We start from the raw sequence: 15,219 nt of genomic DNA, 5'->3' as shown, positions 1-15,219 counted from the left end.
CCTGGAGGCTGAGAACCTAACAACGTAGTTTGATTTTCCCTTTATATGTTTTGTGCTCTTGTTGTCGTACCTGTTATTTCTATTGATGTTACCTCCTGTAAGATGTTTTATGTCTCCCACAAACCTATAATTTTGGATGCTCTTCATTCCTTGTGTAGATCCAAATTTCACTCTAGTCTAATACACTTTGGCCTGAAAAACTTCCTTTAACAATTTTCTTGTAGCACAACATTACTTATGATGAGTTCTCTCACCTTTTGTCTGAGAAATTGTTTATCTCACCTTTATTTTTGAAAGATGTTTTCACCGATTGTAGACTTCTTTGTACAAGTCCAGAGTGATAGACTTTCCTTTATGCACCTCAGAAAAGATGTTTTTCCATCGTCTTCTGGCTTGCACAGTGTCTGTCAAGAAGTCTGCTTTCGTTCTTTGTTACTTCTGTATGTATTAAGTCTTTTTTCTCTGTTTGATTTTTAGGATTTTTTTCTCTTTATTGCTGATTTTCAGTTACTTTTGATGTTATTTAACTATGGTGTGATATTCTGCCCGGGACTCATCACACTTCCTTACACTTTCTGTAAGTCTATAGTTGTTCATCACACTGGAAAATTTTGGCCGTTAATCCTTCTCTTCTCCTCAGATATCTTTATCCTTCTGCCCTTTTCTTCTGGAATTCTAATTGCGTGTAATTTAGACCATTTGATACTGTCCCACAGGCCACTGAGACCAATTATTTTTAAGTCTTTTTGTTTGTTTCTTTCTTTGCAAGTACTTCATTTTGGATGGCTTCTGTTGTCATCTTCAAATTTACTAATCTTTCTTCTCCAGTATCTAAAGGGCTGTAAATTTCTTCCAGTGTACTTGTTTCATCTCATACAAAATATTTTTCATTTCGGGAAGTTCCAGTTGGGTGTTTTTCATTTCTTTCCTTTTTATAGTTTTGTGTGTGTTTTTTTAAAAATCTTCTTGAGCATCTGGAGCATTTTTAGAACAGATTTTTAAATCCCATTTGAATAACTGCTAATATCTCATTTCTGGGTCTGTTTCCTTTGAATGATTTTTTTCTTGTGGTTATGGGTCCCTTTTCCTTGCTTCCTGTACATCTAGTTATTTTTATTCAATGCTGGATATTACAAATTTCATGTTGCTGTGCATCATATCTTGTTGTATTCTTTAAAGAATGATTGATTTTATTTTTTTTGTCAAGTTGGTTTATTGTCAAGTTGGTTTCCATATAACACCCAGTGCTCATACCCACAAGTGCCCTCCTCCATGCCCATCTCTCCCCCTCCCCCCCAACACCCATCAGTCCTCAGTTTGTTCTCAGCATTCAAGAGTCTCTCATGGTTTGCCTCCCTCCCTCTCCCCGACTATTTCCCCCCTTCTTCTCCCCCATGGTCCTCTGTTAAGTTCTTCCTAATCCTCCTATACGTGTAAACATATGGTATTTGAACCTTGAGGGTGTTATGCTGAGCAAAATAAGTGAGGCAGAGAAGTTGGTGTTTTTAAGACCTGTTTTTAAATTTGATTAGGGTAAGTCCAGAGTAACATTTATTACAGGGTTAATTTACTCCACATCTAAGTTGTTGACTTTCTGAGGGATGTCAGTAAATTCTCAGTTTTGTGTGACCTCTGGGATTTATTCGTCTTCTAGCTCCCCAATTATTGTTCCTTCTTATAAAGTTATTTTTTGCTGACCTCATTGGATACTGCCCTTGCATAAGCAGATCATTCAAAACTTTAGGGGGACTCTAGAGAAGCCTGGGTGGCTGAGTTAGTTAAGCATCCAACTCCAGCTCAGGTCATGATCTCACAGCTCGTGAGTTTGAGTCCAGCGTCAGGTTCTGTGCTGAAAGCTCAGAGCCGGGAGTCTGCTTCTGATTCTGTGTCTCCCTCTCTCTCAGCACCTCCCCCACTCACATTCAGTCTCCCTCTGTCTTTCAAAAATAAATGAAGCATTTAAAAGTTTAGAACACACAAAGCTTTAGAGGGATTCCAGTACAGATTTCTGGAACTTCTAGCTGCTTTGGCTTTAACTCTGGTCAATGTTCCTTCAACTCAGTAAGAACTTCAGGCTCTGAGTTTTCATCCCCTAGCCTGGAAACTGCCTTCAGGTCTGAGCTGGGAAAATCGTAAGACTTTTCTAGTTTTTTTTTTCTTGTATTTTTTTTTTTTACAGATCACAGTTTTTCATTGTCTTTGTTCAATGTCTGAAAACAGTTATTTCATATATTTTGTTTTGATTTCTGTTGTTTATGGTAAGAGGATGATTCCTGTAGCAATTACTACTTTGGGTAGGGGTGGAGTGGTATATTGCATTATAAAGCCTGTGGCAGATGCAATTAATTGTGACCAAAAAAATGACCAGTTTACTTTTTTCCTTGTGTAACAGGACATTATAATACAAATTTTAGTAAATGCCCTAAAGAGGATAGATATCAAATGTTACTATGAGTCAGAAGGCAGATTTCTCTGGAGAATGTGTTAAAAAATGAAATAGCTAAAGCCCAGTTATATGGCTGTTAAGATCTTCATCCATGTGGTGGGTATATAGGAATGTATATTAGAGATTAAAATAGGTTTCTGGAAGAACCTCCCCAAAGTTGCTCAGGCTATACTGTGACCCTAGCTTCACCAGCTAGAAAGGTGAGAATATCTTGCCCTCACTTAGCCTTGTGAGAGCAGCTTTAATGTGACCCATTTTAGAGCTTGATATGTATTTCCTGAACTTGGCAGAACATGTGACCCATCTGAGAAATTTAAAAAAAATTGTTTAATGTTTTATTTATTTCTGAGAGAGAGAGAGAGACAGCATGAACAGGGGAGGGTCAGAGAGTGAGGGATACATAGAATCCAAAACAGGCTCCAGGCTCTGAGCTAGCTGTCAGCACAGAGCCCGACGTGGGGCTCAAACCCACTAACCGTGAGATCATGACCTGAGCCGAAGTTGGATGCTTAGCTGACTGAGCCACCCAGGCGCCCCAAGAAATGAGAGAGAATTTAATAGAAGATTAAAGTTTTGACTGTATCATGGGACTGCTGAGCATTCTAATTACAAATTGAGACAGTGTGACCTAAGTGATGAGAAAAGTCTGCCTGATTGAGTTTTTTATTATGTTTAGAGGAAGAACTAGCACCAATGAAGAAGTTTAAGAGATCAATGGTAAATAAAATAAAGTTTCTATAATCAATGGGTTGCCCTATTTTACATACTCAACAAGAGAACCCCAAGTTTATCAAGACTGTCAATGTGTCCAGCCCTAAGGGATGCCTCAACCCCACTTCATAGACATCCTCTTTTCAAGGTTACCTTGGAGACTGAGAGAGGTTAGGGAACACATCTCAGTTCTGAAAAATGAACAGTACAAGAAAGTCTGCTTGGAAATTACTGGAAAATTATTGCTTCTTGCTAAAAGGGGAAGATGAAAGAGGGAATGTCACTGGCAACACCTCCTGCCTTTCCTTCTTCATTTGAATGTGAATTGTGTTCAGAGGAGTGGCAGCCATTTTGTGACCGTGTAACAAGTAGAAGGAAGAAAGGGTTGCATGCTGAGGCTGGCAGGTGGGGTTGACTACAAAGCTGAGTTCTTGGCACAAGAGTGGAATCGGTGCTGGAAACTTAGCCTCCTCATACAGAAGAGGGTTCAGTGCAAATCCAAGGTCTCATGCTCAGTGATAGCAGCAGTGAACCTTAATTTCCTATTAGACCAGTTCAAGGCTTCATTTAGGGTATGTTTCCTGAAAAGTAGCCTCAAGCCTAATTTTCCACTCCTTCTATCATTCTGTAAGTTATGCAATATCCTTATAGTCATGTTACCTTTTCATCAATCAAGTAGATTTTCTACCAATCAAGTAGAATCAAGCTCTTTGACTTGCAGTTAAAAACCTTGACTCATTACAAAGCGTATAGCATATTTCTACCATTGGAGTCAGAAGTCAGGTATTCTGCCTGTGTTAAAAACAGCGAGGACTCAGCACCAGAAATCTGGCTAACCTTCCTGGTGTGCAGTGAGGCTTAGGTGGCATAGTATATCAGCAGCGTCTGTAATAGCCGGAAAACCATCTTTTTGAAACATCTCAAGAGAAGAAAAATGAGGGGCACCTGGGTGGCTCAGGCAGTTGAGCATCCAACTTCGGCTCAGGTCATGATCTCACAGTTAGTGGGTTTGAGCCCCACGTCGGGCTCTGTGCTGACAACTCAGAGCCTGGAGCCTGTTTCGGATTCTGTGTCTCCCTCTTTCTCTGGCCCTCCCCCACTCATGCTGTGTTTCTCTCTGTCTCAATAATAATAAACATTAAAAAATTTTAAGAAAAAGAAGAAAAATGATAAATGCCTGTTCTGTTTATTGTTTGACTAATTTTGAGTTTGGACACAGCTGCTCAGTGGCCTCTGATTCTAAACGAAGTGTCCATTGTGACCTAGACTATTTCTTTTTTTCAGGGTTTTTATTATGGAACGTAACCTTTTTTTCTTTTTAATTGAAGTGTAGTTGACACACAATATTATATTAGTTTCAGAGGTACAACATGGTGCTTCAACCTTTATATACACTATGAAGTGATCACCACAACGCATGTAGCTACCATCTGTCATCATACACAATTGTTACAATATTATTATCTCTATTCCCTATGCTGTACATCACATCCCATGTCTTATTTATTTTATAACTGGAAGTTTATGACTTTTAATGTCCTTCCCCTATTTTGCCCATACCACTGTCCCCTCACCCCCACTTCCCCTCTGGCAACCACCATATTATTCTCTGTATTTATGAATCTGTTTCTATTTTGTTTGTTCGTTTGTTTTGTTTTGTTTTGTTTTTTAGGTTCCACATATACACACGATTGCACAGTATTTGTCTCTCTTTGTCTGGCTTATTTCACTTAATATAATACCCTTTACGTCCATCCGTGTTGTTGCAAATAGCAAGATTTCATTCTTTTTTATGGCTGAGTAATGTTCCTATGTGTATATATATGTGTGTGTGTGTGTGTATACATATGTATACACATATATACATATATATGTATATATACTTATATATACACATATATACATTTATATATACACACACATACACACACACACACTGTCTTCCATAGTGGCTGCACCGTTTTGCATTCCCACCAATAGTACACATAGGTTCCCTGTGGCAAGGTTCTCCATATCCTTGCCAACACTTGTTATTTATTATCTTTTTTGATATTAACCATTCTGACTAGTGTGAAGTGGTATCTCATTGTAGTTTCGATTTGAATTTTCCTGATGATAAGTGATGTTGAACATCTTTTCATGTGTCTATTGGGCACCTGGATGTCTTCTTTGGAAAATGTCTATTTAGGTCCTCTGTCCATGTTTTAATTGGATTATTTGTTTTTTTGATATTGAGTTGCTTGCGTTCTTTATATATTTTGATTAACCCCTTGTGGTTATAAAATTTGCAAATGCCTTCTCCCACTGAATAGTTTGCCTTTTTGTTTTGTCATTGGTTTCCTTTGCTGTGTAAGCCTTTTTTGTTTAACATAGTCTCATTTGTTTATTTTGTTTTGTTTTGTTTTGTTTTGTTTTGTTGTGCTTGCCTGAGGAGACAGATTCTAAAAACTATTGCTCAGAACAATGTGGAGTGTGACCTTTTCAGTTCACAATGCAGCCCTTGTAGTATTTGCTCATGCTGCAACTTTGCCTTTGCAATACTTGTGAATCATAGTTTTGCCTGTGAATTTATTTGTAAATCTTCCCTCTTACAAGGTAGTAAAAATAGCTGCACTGTCCTGACATGTGTGAATGTGAAGCCCAGAGATGCTCTCTTGGCAGCTGGCCAGTAGTCAGATCATCACCGCCCTGGACGATAGATGAGTGGCAGGGATCAGATGGCCATGGAGCAGGTGATGGGGACAGGAAGGCCAGGGCCAACAGAGGCAATGGAGAGACTTAGGGTAGAAGCAGCCCCCCCCCCCCCTTATCAGAGAAGTTTTCTGGTCAGGGTCCTCAGGGGCCACCTGTGATTTGTACTTTCGCAAACTCTGGGCATATTGGTGCTGGCATTTGGGCGTGAGGAGGTAGGTTTGAAAGTAGAGTGTGATATTATGGAGAGAGGTCCTTGATGCCATGGGTCTTACAAAGCCACCCAACTGGGATGATATCAGTACCCCGTCCTGTGTTTCACCCGTGATTGCCCATTCAGTTTATTGTTTATTGTTGTTGCTGAAGTGCTTTGCTTTCTTTCCCTTCACACATTACTGAATTGTCTGAGCACAGCATTTGGAATAAGCCCTCAATATACATCCTGTTAGTGAGGGAGATTTTTTTTTTAATGCTATTGAAATTATAGGCCTGAACAATAGGGTAACATTCATACACGGAGCCCCATTAAATTATTATTTTTTAATAGTGGAAATGTTTCTGCAATTGAGTGCTACAATGTATACATGCTGCGTATTCGCTATATTATTACTTTTTGGCAGTGGGAGGGGCTGAGAAAAAATGGAAGAAAATGGTTCCAAAATCTCAGCAGCACATGATGGGGGCACTAAACACATACTTAAAACAAAAATCTAGAAAATACAGGGGTGAGGGTTTATCTGAGAAAGTTCACTTTGAAAGTAACGTGGTGACTAAATTATTATTATTGACACAAAGGTGGTTTAAGAGAAAAACTCACATCCTTAGCTCTTACAAATGTTGATTTTCTATGCAGAGGGCGGCCTCTTTCCTTTGTCCAGACTTCAGAGGTTGCTTGCTGTAGTTAATGACTTTAAAATAGTAAATTCTTCTGGAATAGGTGCCTTTGGGTCAGTGGCACCTGTTTAAAATGGGAAGAAATGGACAAAGATCAAAACCCCGACCCAAACTCACAAGACAGTGACCTGTATGTGCTGGCATCCCTCCATGTCCCTGATTGGGACTGTCTCCCATTGCTCCCAAGTGGGAGTCCTCAGACTGACAAATCACAGGCTGCCCCTCCAGGCACCAGAGTGGGGACAGGGAGGCCAGATGGAAGGAAGCACGCATGGCCCTCTGTCGCCACTGGCCAGCTGCCATCACCCGGACATTCTGCACTCCTTGCTGAGGGGACGTCACTGTCCTGCCTGCGTGATGGGCTGGCCATCCTCAGAGCCTTCCCAAGCAAGATGCAACACTGTGCCATGTTGTCATGGTTACTTAGCTATTTCCCCAGAGTTGTGACATCAGTGTCTCCAAGGGGCACGAGCTCTACTTCATGCATATGCATGTGCTAGGCAGGGGCCTTGCCGCATCTGAGCATCTTGCAATATTTTTTGTAGAAAATGGATGGAGAAGGAGAGAAAGATGACATAGACATAGAGAATGGAAGTGAAAATGACAGGAGGGCACATTATTAAGTGAATGAACGGGGTGCCTGCCGGCTGGACTGGGAAACACACAAAGGGTTAATGCTGCCTTGGGATCCCCGGCTTTAAATGAACCATCTGCTTGGTCACGCCAGGCTCCCACTCGCATTTTTCAGAGCTTTATACTTCTTAGATGACTTTCAGCAGACAATATCGTATTTTACGCTTACAACGACCTATGACAAAGATGTGGGTGGGGAGACCATCAACGTGCCGTAGGTTGAGGAAATCTAGATCAGAGCTGGGCAGCCTGGGAAGTTCACACGCTTGGTGTTGGGGTGCTTTTCGGAAGCCAGTTCTCTAAACCCTCAGCTTAGGGTTCGTTTCTATTTCTGCCATCTCCAACCCTTTCCACCAGGTCACTTTCAGAAGTCAGAGGCTTTTGGGGGGCCAGTAGTAAAGGATGATCTTGTCCACTAGGCTGTGAGGTCTTCGTGAGCAAGCACAGCATCTGAGTCCTTTTTGTTTTAGCCACCGCCTCCCTCCCCCACCCTGCTATGGGACGCACTTAATGAATACTGAACCGAATAATAGTTCATGTCTGAAGGGCCCCTGCATTTCCCAAAAAGCCAGACAATCTACCACTCTGCACTGCAAATGTACCAATGCCAAATAAGAAGTTAACATTTTCCGGGGCACCTGGGTGGCTCAGTCGGTTAAGTCTCCGACTTCAGCTCAGGTCATGATCTCAGGGTTTGAAGGTTCGAGACCTGTGTGGGGCTCTTACTGACATCACAGAGCTCACTTCAGATCCTCTCTCTCCCTCTCTCTCTGCCTCTCCCCTACTCATGCTCTTTCCCTCTCTCTCAAAAACAAATAAACATTAAAAAAAAAAAAGAAGTTAACATTTTCCAAAATAAAACAGATGTTTCTAGAGTAGGCCATCTGGGAGGGGGTGCGTTCCGGCTAATGCAATGCAAACTAAAGTGGGCGGTCCCTCATGCCCTGGACTGATCACCTGTTTCACAGAGCTTCCTGAGACTATGTGAGTTACCCAAACCCCACACACCCCACGAACAGAGCAGGAGCCCTGTGTGCAAGTGCGCGAGTGGTGACGGAGGGAGCAGAAATCCAGTAGGTACAAGATTACTTAGCGCCATGTAATTGTCACATCAAGGAAATCCTGCACTCCGTCACAAGTTATTTAACAGTTGAGGTGACTAAGCTGGAACCATGAAAGGTAAACGAAACTGGGGATGTGTCCTCGGTTAATGGCACGTGGAGCATTGTTCCTTGGAGAATACCCTCCATTTATGTGAGGGCAGCTGTGGCATTCAGGCCACAAAGGAGTCCTGTGCTGTGAGGCTAGGGATGCTGAATCTGGATAATTCCCTGCTCAGCGGATGGATTTGTAACAGACAGGTGGTGTTTGTTGCCGTCGGGCCTCTGGGTTGGCACAGGCACTGGCAGGTGTCTGTGGTAGAGAATCTGCAGGTTGAGAAGTGTGTCTCTTCTCCCATGACGTTCTCCTTGAGTAGGTCTATACTAGGGGACAAAGGTTCAGGTAAGGATGGCAAATGAGCTATCTTCTCTGTGGCCTTTATTTCTAGATCCCGAATGAAGCTGGAATGAGGCCAGCCTTGTTATTCCAGGTATCAATTGCTGCATAACAAACTACCCCAACATTTAGTAGCCCAAAACAACTGCCAGCTCTTATACCTTGTGATCTCATGACCAAGAATTTAGGTTTGGCTTGGCCGCGCAGTTCTTCTGCTCAGGTGCCATCGATTGAGGCCACTCGGTGACAATCACCCCAATGCCTGGGAACTTGGTGCAATGGCTGGAAGGTGTGGACCTGAGCCTCCACATGTCACCTCCCAGCTTGGCCATGCCAGGGTCGCTGGATGTTTTCCATGGTGTCTCAGAGCTTCTGGAATGAGTGTTTCAGAAGACCAAGGAGGTCTTCTTTATATAGTTTATAAAGTTTTATAATCTGGCCTTAGAAATCCAAGAGCATCACTTCTGCTACATTTTACCTTCCAGGAAACTTGCTAGAACTGGCCCAATTCAGGAGGAGGAGGAGGGGTAGCAAATTGTGTGGTTGTCTCCAACCTGGGTACTCATGTCCACTTGCATGGTACCTGAGAGAATCTGTATTTGAGGTTGGCAAACACCTGCAAAGTCCCTTTGCCTATGTATTAGTAACACATTCCCCAGTCTTAGGGTTAGGCTGTGGATGCCTTTGAAGGGGTATAATTCTGCTTACCATATCTTCATCAAGATAAGAGCTTCTGCACAGAGAAGGAAACAATCAGCAACACCAAGCGGCAGCCAAAGGAATAGGAGAGGATATTTGCAAATGACATATCAGACAAAGGGTTGCTATCCAAAATCTATAAAGAATTTATCAAACTCAACACCCAGAAAACAAATAATCCAGTGATGAAAGGGGCAAAAGACATGAATAGACACTTTTCCAAAGAAGACATCTAGATGGCCAACAGACACATGAAAAAATGCTCAACATCACTCATCATCAGGGAAATACAAATCAAAACCACAATGAGATACCACCTCACACCTGTCAGAATGCCTAACATTAACAACTAAGGCAACAACAGATGTTGGCGAGGATGCAGATAAAGAAGATCTCTTCTGCACTGCTGGTGGAAATGCAAACTGCTGCAGCCACTCTGGAAAACAGTATGGAAGTTCCTCAAAAAATTAGAAATATAACTGCTCTATGACCCAGCAGTTGCACTATTAGGTATTTATCCAAGGGATACAGGTGTGCTGTTTCGAAGGGGCACATGCACTCCAATGCTTATAGCAGCGCTAGTGACACTAGCCAAAGTATGGGAAGAGACCAAATGTCCATCGATGGATGAATGGATAAAGAAGATGTGGTATATACACAATGGAGTATCAGTCGGCAATCAAAAAGAGTTAAATCTTGCCATTTGCAACTATGTGGATAGAACTAGAGAGTATGATGCTAAGTGAAATTAGTCAGTCAGAGAAAGACAAATATCCTATGACTTCATTCAGATGAGAAATTTAAGATACAAAAGAGATGAACATAAGGGAAGGGAAGGGATGAAAAAAACAATATAAAAACGGGGAGGGGAGCAAAACATAAGAGACTCTTAAATATAGAGAACAAATTGAGGGTTGCTGGAGGGGTTGTGGGGAGGCGGGATGGGCTAAATGGGTAAGGGGCATTAAGGAATCTACTCCTGAAATCATTGTTGCACTATACGCTAACTAATTTGGATGGAAATTAAAAATTAATTAATTAGTTAATTAATTTTAAAAAAAGAAAAAAAGACTAGAACATTTTCACATGACTGCAGTACAATTCGGAGCTAGATTTGGAGAGGCACCAGATGACTTTCCTTTCTCTGGAAGACTCAGAGAGAAGCATTTTTGAGAAGAACCACAACATAAATGATGATTAATAGAACTGTGAAATCATCACTTGGTAAACCCTTACCCAGGTCACATGTCACTTCTTTCTGGGAGAATCCTTAGGACTTCTCTGGATAGACCTAACAGTTGTTGCCGTGGTGCTCTGTTCGTAAGTCTTATGGCAGACACCCCATGGCTCTGACAACTTGCGTCTGCAGACGATTCCTTCAACACACAGTGGTGTCCACCTCGGTCTTCCTTGCTCCAGGTACAGTGTCTGGTGCATGCTTATCAGTGTCCAGACAAAGCTCTGTGACAGAAGAAGCGGGGGGTAGAGTTCTCACCCCTGTCTATTCCTTGGATGGGAGACCAGTGTTCCGGAGAACCAGCAACCAGTAACTGGCTGCACAGATGCTTGCATTAGAAAGAGTTATACGGAGAAGGGATTGAACCAATCTCGCTGTACTGAGCTATGCCAAAGCCGTGTTCATTTATTCAGCAAGAGCATGCTGCCCCTTACTGTGGGGCAGCCCTGAAATTGGACAACAGTAATATACATATGAATAAGTCCAGTCCCTGCTCTGAGCAAGAGGAAGTCCACCATGCAACGGATGTATCTTAATCTAGGAAAGATTGAATCAAAGATTCATACTCACTTATTCGTCTTGTCTTTTTTACTTTGTATTGAATAAAACACGTATGCAGAAAATTGCACAAATCATAAGTGTAGAGTTCAATGAATTTTCACAATCTGAACAACCCATATAAGCAACAGCCAGATCGGGAAACAGAACATTACCCACACAGTGGTGGCTTTGTTTTTTCCATTCCCGCAGTGATTATTTTACACTGTCCAGACGGTGTTGGACCTCAGAGCCATAGACGGGTCCAGAGCCCTCCCTGTAGGTGAACAAACGAGATGGTGGTGTGCCCTTCCTGCCTCGGACGCTGTCTCGGTGTCATTCTCCGCCTGCCGATCTCAGCAGTACGTTCAGCAGGTAAGAGAACTTCCAGCTTTCCTCACTCAGGAGTCATGGCTTTCCCAAAACATGGCAGAGAAGAAGCTAACCAAGATTTACTTCACACACTCTACATGCAAAAATGCATTGCAGAATATAAGCATTAGGCATAGCTCTTTAGGGACAATTTTCTTACCGAACACAACATATATCAAATCATTAATATCATGGAGCAGTGTATAAAAGATACCAAGGGAAAGAAACATCAGCATTTTGGGGGATGTTAGGGGCTTCCACCAAAGGGTTTCAGGGGCTGTTTGAGCGGCTTGTGTGCAGTTGTTAGGGGAGATGGAAGGTAGCAGGGTTCTGGTCCCCCAGATATAAGCAGAGTAGCTCTCCTTTTATCTGTTCAGCGTTTTGGGATTCCAAGTGAAAGATTCTTTGGGAAACAGGGTTTGTTGGTGAGAAAGTCCCTACAACACTGCTGGGAGAGAGGGAGGTGCCCGGGGTTCTCAGACCAGAGCACGTTCGTGGTGCTCAGCCCAGGGCAGGTGAGCACGTCTGGGAAGGAGGCCCCGGGCGACGTGCATCCTACAGTCAGTGTGCGAAGAGGGACTTGGTGAGGTCTTTCAGGTCCACCTGATATATATAGACTTCGTAACTTCCTGAGCCCAGGAAAGCCAGGCCAGGAGATTTCACAAGTGACATGTGGGAGAGGAGGCAGTTATGGGCCCTTGTCTTGGGCAGAAAGAGAGCAGCCACGTAGCGCCACTGACGGATCTTCTGTGGGAGTTTCAGCTCGGTGGGGCTACCTCTGCAGAATTTTCAAAAGATTCTGGAAATTGAGATCGTTATGGGCAGACATCTTGATTTTTAAAACATTGGTTCATCTTCGTTAAGAACAGTGCCCAGGGCGAGTGTCACCCTTGGGCTGGTACCTTGTGACTGAATGAGCAGGGCCCGAAGGCACTTTGTGGCCCAGGAGAAACCCTCAGCCGGTGACACTGCTGAGCAGAGAACACAGCTGCACCCCGGTTTGGCGAGCATTTTCCTTGTAAACTTTGAAACATACACACATTCTGATGGGAGCAAGATAGCATGAGGAACCGTGGAAAGGCACACAATGACTCCCTTTTGTAACAAACGGTTTGAATCTGCTAAGGAAAAAACAAGCCCCTTCCCTTTCCTGAGAATTTCGTTTTTGCATTTGTAACCAGGGCTGAGGGTAAGTGGCATTTTCCTCTGTGACCCGGTGTTGTGTTCTTTGCGCGTTCTCCACACCTACATAACTTCCCCAAGTATTGTTGTTTGATTTTTTTCCATGAATATTGACAACTTCTTGTGATTTACGAAAACATTACTGAGAGTTTGTGATCACTCACACACCACCTTACCTGCCTGGCCAAGAAGGGACCATGTCTCTTCAGAAGGTCTGCCGTTTAAAAGTTTAGATATTCCACACTGGGTGTTATATGAAAACCAACTTGACAATAAACTATTAAAAAAAACAAAAACCTTAGATATTCCTTTGGAAACGTGATAAGTGGCCAGCCACTTCTGTGCCTTCCAGCATGTTATTTGATGCGATCCAACTGAAATTCGAATGACTTCTGGAAGCGTGTTGGAGCTCAAAATGCGAATTACTCATTTCCAGAATCTGCTTCTCTGATCCTGCTTCTCTTAAAGCTTGCAATCACATAGATACAGTTGTGGTATGATGAACACTGCATTTTCATCTGAAGCTGACATAAATTTCATTCAATATGATCTCATCCATCATACTTGTGAGTGCATTCCAGTGCGGTTCTGGATTAAAAACAGAACAGCAAACGCCCCCACCCCCCGCCTCGTCTTCCCCTAACACACACACAAAACACCATCACCACCAAGAACCATCCCTCCACCCCACCAAGACCTAACACACTTTTAAAACGTAAGTGTACAATTTGCAGTCGAGGTGCTTTCAGACACGGCAACATAACTAATTTATGGTCCCTTCCTTTGATGACCTCTGGTCATTACCTCTGATCAGAAAGCAGCCTTCCATTAAAGGTAGGGTTTTCATTTGTGCGGGTCCGGTCTTGCTCCCCACCTCTTCCCTAACGGCTGCAGGACTTGGTTCCCTCCTCTCTGACTAACTAAGGAAATGTGGTCAGCAGACCATTCTTTTCCAATATGGCTGTCCGGCTTCCAGAAACACCCATCTCCATGGGCTACTCATTTGCTCACCTGAGAAACCTCTGTACTGTGAGATACATCATCAGGTAATAGCTCTTGATAACAGGAGCACTTGAAGGCTTGGATAGAAAAATATGTGAATCCATATTCAGTTTTAATAAACTGAGGTAATTAGTCAGTTGAAATGCAATAGAAAGTGACAGCCTGTGACATGTAAAAGACGGCCGGCTGACAAAGACAGAGCTGTTCTTCATTGCACTAATATCCGTTTCTTCATCAACATTGAATTCTTCAATCTTCTGGCATTTCAATTACATCGTAAAATGAATTTATAAAATTTGCACATCTATGCTTTTTTCTGTTCTTGTTCTCCTGAAAACTTGAAAAGAAACTTTTCATGCATGTCTCCTGTTTCCCTAACCTGCTCACATGCCACATGCTAGGGTTTAACTAGGTTTCCAAGAGTTGTGTGTGTTTTGAATACCAATTGCACATTGCAGAATCTAAGAAACTGTGTATGTTTGAAAATGATGGACAGAACGCATTCAAGGGGGGAGGATTATAATATATAAGCTCCCTGAGGGCAGAGATCTTAGCTGTCTTGCTCACGGATTCATCTCTACCTGAAATAATGACTGAAATATTGTAAGGCTCAATACAGTGTATTGAATAAATGAATTGATGGGTGAAAAACCCTTTAGGGGACAGCAGTGGGTTTAATGGTGGTACCCCAGTAGATAGGTCCACCTCCAAATCCCGGAAGCTGTGAATATGATCTTATTTGGGAAAGAACAACGCAGCAGACGTAATCAACTTGATCTTGAGGTGAGATCATCCTTGATTATCTGAATAGACCCCAAATCTGATGACACGTGTCTCTATAAGGAACATGCAGGAGGGATTTGACAGACAGAAGAGAAAGAGAGAAAGCGACCACAGAGGTAGAGATTGGAGTGATACGGACACAGGCCAATGAGCGCTCGCAGCCACCCCGAAGCTGGGAGTGCTGAGGAATAAGATTGCGGCCTCTGAAAGGAACGTGTCCCTGCCCGATAGTACTGATTTCAGACTTCTGGTCTCCAGAACTGGAAGAGAATAAATTCCTGTTGTTCAAAGCCACCAAACGCATGGGACTTTGTTATGGGGGCCATAGGAAACTGATAGAGGGAACAAAGCCAGAGAAGTGGCTGTTTTAGAATGTGTCCTGGGCAGACCAGACCGTCTCTTGGTAGAGAAGGTGGGACTGTGCCACCAGACACCACCTTATGGTTTCCGCGTTCCCTCTCCGTATCAACAAAGGATGACGTGTGTCTTAAAGGGGAAGCTGTGAACTCTTGAGAGACACGCCTTGACCCTATCC

This window comes from Crocuta crocuta, unplaced genomic scaffold (genome assembly GCF_008692635.1).
Source record: "Crocuta crocuta isolate KB4526 unplaced genomic scaffold, BGI_CrCroc_1.0 scaffold26, whole genome shotgun sequence".
NCBI classification, from domain to species: Eukaryota; Metazoa; Chordata; class Mammalia; order Carnivora; family Hyaenidae; genus Crocuta; species Crocuta crocuta.
Note: the sequence above shows the minus strand (reverse complement) of the source record.